The sequence below is a fragment of the Balaenoptera ricei genome, chromosome 16, assembly GCF_028023285.1.
Source record: "Balaenoptera ricei isolate mBalRic1 chromosome 16, mBalRic1.hap2, whole genome shotgun sequence".
Lineage (NCBI taxonomy): Eukaryota > Metazoa > Chordata > Mammalia > Artiodactyla > Balaenopteridae > Balaenoptera > Balaenoptera ricei.
In genome coordinates, this window is record NC_082654.1 from 35058990 (window position 1) to 35066347 (window position 7358).

The window sequence follows — 7358 nt, forward strand, 5'->3', positions numbered from 1 at the left end:
AGCCTGTGCTCTAGAGCCCGCGAGCCACAACTACTGAGCCCATGTGCCACAACTACTGAAGCCTGTGTGCCTAGAGCCTGTGCTCCACAAGAGAAGCCACTGCAATGAGAAGCCCTCACACTGCAACGAAGAGTAGCCCCCGCCCGCTGCAACTAGAGAAAGCCCGCTCGCAGCAATGAAGACCCAACGCAGCCAAAAATAAACAAACAAATAAATAAATTTATTAAAAAAAAAAACTACATGGAACTTGGCAATTTCTACAATCCTTCACATTTTTAGACAATGATTACATTCTACAGGAAGTGTCAGATTTGTCAATATCCAAAGACAGCCAAACACTGGCGGAGAGAGTAAGATACAAAAGAATTTCCTCCTGGTACCTCTATGTTCAGAATTTAGGAAATCTATACTAGTGCCTGGTAAACATGGCATGTTAAGGAGTACATTCTCTAAATGACACTTTTGGCAGAATTGTAACCACATAAAGGACAGGGTAGGCACTTCTAGCTGGAGCCTCAGGAATAGTCAATTCTTTGAGAGCAGGGCCCCCTGTATTGATCTGTGTAGCCCCAGTCCCCAAGCATGGAGCCTGGCCTGGAGCTTGTCCTTAGCAAAGGATGAAGGGTAAATGGGCACCATGTACAAAATCTACTCACAGTGCAGACTCACAGACGTGAGTTATAATCTTGATGCCACCATTTACCAGTTTGTTGGCCTTGGCTGAGTTACTTCACCTCACTCAGCCCCCATTTCCTCACCTGTAAAATGGGCATAATCATAATTATACTTAGTTCTCAGAACTTTGTAAAGATTTAATGATGTACTGTGTGTAAATTGCTTAGAGAAGTGCCTTGCACATGGTAAGCAATCAACAAATGGTAGCTTAAAAATTATTTTTCTCCTTTAGATTTCTAGTTTTAAGGATGAGAATAGAAGACCCGTTTAGCCTCTCCAAATCTTGGAAATCACTCCAGAACCAAACCAAACCAACGAGGAACAAAATCACAAACTGTATCTTTGATGAAATTGTAAATCGCAACTACTGCTGTCAAAAAGCAGATAATGGAGTGGGAACTGTAGCCGAGTAAAGGTAAATATACAAGCACCTGAAGAAGGGAAAACTAATGAGAGAAACTAGGAATCATAACACCTCAGAAGGCAGGGGTGAAAGCAGGAGGTTAGTTTGAGTTTTTTCAAAGCTCCAGCAATCGAGCAAGTCTACCTCCTTCACTCCCACAGGATACCAGAGGTGTATTCTTTGGAGAACTTGAACCTGAGAAGTTCAGAACTTAAGAAGACTAAGCAGGGAACTCCATGGCAGTCCAGTGGTTAGGACTCAGCACTCTCACTGCCGAGGGTCCGGGTTCAATCCCTGGTCGGGGAACTAAGATCCCACAAGCTTCACAGTGCGGTCCCCGCATAAAAAAGAAGAGTAAGCACATGGAGAGCAGCAAGTGGGGTTAATAGTAGTTGAGGGCTAGACTGAAAACGAGAGGAATAAAGGACAGACTGCTGTCACTGGTCAGGGAGAGCCCTAATCCCCCTACCTGTTCTCAAGAACACCTGTAGCTTGGTTTATTCACCCCTGACAGTAGATGGGAGGGCTGTTTGGGGAAAACAATGAGTGGCTTGAAAACACTGAGTGGAATATTAGATTGGATTATTTGTCCCAATTCTTTGTTTTAAGTTTTTTTTTTTTTTGATGTGGACCATTTTTTTAAAAAAGTCTTTATTGAATGTGTTACAATATTGCTTCTGTTTTTATGTTTTGGTTTTTTGGCCATGAGGCATGTGGGATCTTAGCTCCCCAACCAGGGATCGAACCCGCACCCCCTGCATTAGAAGGCAAAGTCTTAACCTCTGGCCCACCAAGGAAGTCCCTGTCCCAATTCTTAACTCCCTAACTCTATTACACTGAATAAAGTTCAGTGTAATAAAGTTCACATCCTCATTCTTGTTGGGCCTCATAGTAAGTAGGGTATAGTGCCACATCCCTTGACTTTGGCTTTGGCCATGTGAATTGCTTGGCCCCATTAGCAGATGTGAAATGAACAGAGACTTGAAATAAGCTTGCATGGTTGGGTTGCTGTCTTGCTCTCCTGCTTTTCACCATGAGAACAATATTCCATGGGTAGACACTGGTATAGGAGGATAAGAGACATGCGGAGCAGACTTGAACCCAACTTGAGGCTTGGGTCCAAGCCCAACAGAGCCAACCTGAAGAGGGGAGAAGGAAGAAATAAATGCTCGTGCTGTATGCCATTGAAATTTTGTGTTGGTTTGTAAGGGAAAGGAGCTGACTAATATAGATGCTGACTTACGGAGGTCTTCCCCAAAAGAAAAGTTGGCTCTCTACCTTTTCACTACACAGTGAAGGGCACCAATTGACAGGCATTTTGCATTCCTACAGAGCTTCCAGTCAGCTGTTTAGTGCAAAACTTTTATTTTATTTTTAAAAAACATTTATTTATTTATTTGGCTGTGCTGGATCTTCAGTCACGGCACACAAGATCTTTTGTTGCAGCATGCGGGATCTTAGTTGCGGCATGTGGGATCTTAGTTGCAGCATGTGGGATCTAGTTCCCTGACCAGGGATCGAACCCAGGCCCCCTGCATTGGGAGTGCAGAGTCTTAGCCACTGGACCACTGGGGTAGTCCCTAGTGTATTACTTTTAAATATGAAAGGATAACCAAAGATCACCAGGCTCTCAAGGAAAAGAGCTCAGAGGAAACAGGCAATGCAGAGAGTAAAACAAAACATTTAAAAAAAACTAATAGTAATCTGAGGAGATAAGAGAAGATATTACATACACAAGCCAAGGTCCAGGACAGGGTGCTATTGCTATATGGAAAAATAAAAGATGGAAAATTCAGAGAATAATTAAGAGCTCTTAGAAATTCAAAATAGGATAGTCAAAATGAAAATTGCAACAAAAGGGCTGGAAGTTAAAGTCAAGTAACTCTTGAAAAACAGTTGGATCATCAAAGGGAGAACAAAAGAACATAAGAAAATAAGACTTTTTTTTGGAGCTCTAGAGAGTAGTTTGGTGAAAAGCTTTGAAAAGAAATATAATCATCATCAATACCTCAGAAAAAGAGGGATGTCGAACTGGTTAAATAAAATTTTGCAGCAAGTTTATGGTTTTGGTTAATTACTGTAAGAAGGAAAGGACCATTAACTGACATATAATTACACTGGTGTGAACAACCAACCAAATCAGGACAAGCAGCTGTTAGTGAAGAACAGGGCACAGCAAAGCCTTCAAAGCCTCTTAGAAATCTGTGTCAAATAGGTAAATTATGTTATGTTAGTGGCTGTTATGAACTAGAAGTAAGAGCTTTCTTATAAAAGTAGACTGTAAGCTCCACGAGGGCAGGACTCACGTCTTGTCTCATTCATATGCATAGCAATAGATTTCTTTCTATATATACGTGAGGAAATAAGAGTTATGATTTGAATTATCACTATTCTAATAACTAAAAATTGGGGTTGCTTGATTATTCAGCCAAAGCCATCAAACCCTTGCCAGTTACTAACCCTCTTTTGTAGCAGCCTGAGGGCTGAGGTAGCACATTGGTTGTAACCTTAACAATCTTTGTTAAGAATTACATCATGGTAATGAGATACTATTACTATATACCCACCAGCATGGCTAAAATTAAAGACTGTTGATAGATGTCAGAATAGAGTTGTGTCTTGGGAGGGATGTATTAACTGGGAAGAGGGCATTTTCTAGGGAGATGGAAATAAATGTTCTATATGGTGTAGATTGTTGTCACACAGGGGTATACAATTGACCCTTGAACAACACGGGTTTGAACTGTGTGGGTCCACTTATATGTGGATTTTTTTCAATAAAAATATGTATGTGTATAAAGATCCATTGAGTTGTTACCTTTAAAAATTGTTTATTTTACTGTATAAACTTAAAACAACAAAAAAAGACCTCACATTTAAAATCATTGAAATGTGGGAGACATCACAGTCTTGGAGAATGAGCAAATAGAATAGGCAGAGAAAGGAGAGGAGAGCATTTAGGGCACTTAACCTCCATGTTCTCATCTGCTAAATGGGTATAATAAAGAGTGTAGATAAATAGAAAACAAGTACATCAGGAATTGGCTCATAGGTGAATCATCTAAATAAAAACCAGTTGAAATTGTCCCTCTTCTGCTCTGAAGACTCAAACACTTGCTCTCCTCTGTCCTTGAAGACCAACTAACTGAAAATCTTTCACGAGGAGGCAGATCCTAGAATGCCCACTTATTAAGTTATGGTGAGAATTATAGTTCTCATATGGACAGACTAGCATACTTGTGGCCTCATAATCAGCACATTCTTGCCTAGTGATTAAGCTGCAGGGAAAGACAAAGAGATCATTTTACTAATTCACCCTGGGTACCATCAAGGCCAGGATGGGACACAAAAGATTCAGGCAGCGTCTTCTTTAGGTTGGTCTCTGTGGGCCTCTGAGAGCTGTCTGGTGGACACAGCATCAGAGCAAGAAGAGCTGGATAGCTTCAAAGTGTACTGGCTTCAGGGGGAGGGATCTTCATGCCTCCTTCACCACAGGGATGTCCTTAACAACTGACCCAGAAATACTTGAATTCCACCCCCTAAGATGTCTCACACCAGTAACTAATGGTTGTCACTGCGTGTTTCAGTTATTTATTGCTGCATAACAAACCACTTCATTTAATTTTGTTGGCAATTGTGTGTGTCAGGAATTCAGGAAGGGTTTAGCCAAGTAATTTGTATTTGATCCACATGACATTAGCTGGGTCAGGCTGGGGCTGGAGGATTCATTTCCAAGATGGCTCCATCACTCACATGTCTCCCTCACCCCCTCTCTCTCCATGTAGCATCTCACCCTCCGTGCACCAGTCTGCACATGGCTTGGGATAATTTGAGATGATATACATATATGTGTGTGTGTGTGTATGTATGTATGTGTGTATGTCTATATATATATATATATATATATATATATATATACATACATATATATATATAGACATACATACATATAAAGATGTTGAATAGGAAATGTTCGTCGGGAATTCACGGGTGTAATTTGGGCTGGAGATATAAATCTGGGAATTATTATATTATAGAAGGTAGATCATCTGATGGATGGTCAGAAGTCTGGATGAGTTCACTTAAGTAGTGTAAATGAGAAAAGTCCAGGGACTGAGCCCTGGGGCTCTTCAACACTTAGACATTGGAAAGGTAAATCAGATTTAATGAAGGAGACTGGAAATGATCAGCCAGCGAGGTAGGAAGAGAATCAGGAGGGTGGTACTCCAAAAGCCAAATGAAACTGTTTTAAGAATGAAGCTATGACTTTGTCAAATACTTTATATAAGTTAAATGAGGTGACCATTGGATTGGATTGACCATTGGATTTAGCAATATGGTAACTGATGACCTTGTTTAGAGTAGTTTTGGTGAAGTGTGGGATGTAGGGGGTAAAGGCGTGATTGGAGTAGGTTTAAAAGAGAGAGGGCCCAAATGTCTGTCAGTGGATGAATGGATAAACCAAATATGGTTTTATCCATACAGTGGATTACTATTCAGCCGTAAAAAGGAATGAAGTACTGAAACATGCTACAACATGGATGAACCATGAAAACATGCTAAGTGACAGAAACCAGACACAAATGGCCACATAATATATGATCCCATTTAAAGGAAATGTCCAGAATAGGCAAATCTGGACAGAAAGTAAATTAGGGGTTTCCAGGGCCTGGGGGAGGGGGACTTTGGGACTGACTGCTGATTGGTATAGGGTTTCTTTTGGGGGGAATAGAAATGTTCTGGAACTAGATAGGGGTAATGGTTACACAACTCTGAAAATACTATACTACTTAGTATAGTATACTATACTATACTTCAGTATAAATCACTGATTGTACACTTTGTTTTTTGACTGTGTTGGTCTTCATTGTTGCACGCGGGCTCTCTCTAGTTGTGGAAAGCGGGGGCTACTTTTTGTTGCAGTGCATGGGCTTCTTATTGCAGTGGCTTCTCATGTTGCAGAGCGCAGGTACTAGGTGGGTGGGCTTCAGTAGTTGTGGCACACGGGCTTAGTTGCTCCGAGGCATGTGGGATCTTCCTGGACCAGGGCTCGAACCCATGTCCCCTGCATTGGCAGGTGGATTCTTAACCACTGTACCACCAGGGAAGTCCCTTGATATTTTTTTAACAATATTCGTTAGAAATATTTTCATATCATTATGTAAACAGCTCTTTCATTCCTTTTTTTTAGAGATATATAGTATTCATTATGGATATACCACAATTTATTTAACCAATTTCCTACCGACAGACATTTAGGTTGATTCAAATTTCTTGTTATTACATATATTGCTGCAAGGAATATATAGGGCAAATATATTTTAAGATAAATTCCTAGAATTCGAACTGCTGAGTCAATGAGTACACGCATTTGTAATTTAGAAGGATATTAATTGCCCTCCATACCAGTTTACACCCCAAACCATAATATACAAAAATGGCCCATTTATCATCCTGGATGATATGGTATTTAATCACTTATGGCCCTGTGAATCAAGTACATCAGAATTAAATGACTATGCCAAACACTTTCTAAGTTATTAACTGAAAAGAGGGCAAGATTATATTTCCTTTTGGGGTGGGTGGAGTGTGGGGGTCAGAGATTGACTAGGAAAGGCCACAAAGAAGGGCATTAGTTACCTGTGCCAAATTATTGTCTCTCAGCTCTAAATTCACTCTTCCTTGCCCAACTCTGTGATATGGAACTGGATTCTGTAAACTGTTTTCCTTTGGAACATTAGGCTTTTCCAACAGAGGGCACTGGAGTGACACTGCAAGGCAAAAATTTATCAAGATTTATACTTAAAGATTGTGCACTTTTAATTAATTAATTTGGCTGCGTCAGGTCTTAGTTATAGCACGAGGGATCTTCGTTGCCTTGTGCGAGATCTTCCTTGTGGCATGTGGGATCTTTTTTTAGTTGCGGCACGCAGGATCTAGTTCCCGGCCAGGGATCGAACCCAGATCCCCTGCATTGGGAGCTCAGAGTCTTAACCACTAGACCACCAGGGAAGTCCCAATTGTGCACTTTACGTGTCTTATTTTTGGTGTACAATTATCTGAATTGGTAAATACACTGATATTCTGATACATAATAAATACGTTGTTCAATGTGAATTATTAAAAGGTCATGAATGTATTACCTCTCAGTCCCTGTTACAGATTGTTTCTTGCTAATTTTAAACTAGAGACGGTCTGTATTTAAGGAGGGCACATCTTCTAAGATTTCAAAGTATTCAACAGCAGCCCATGAATGCTGTTAATTTGTGGAATAGAGTAG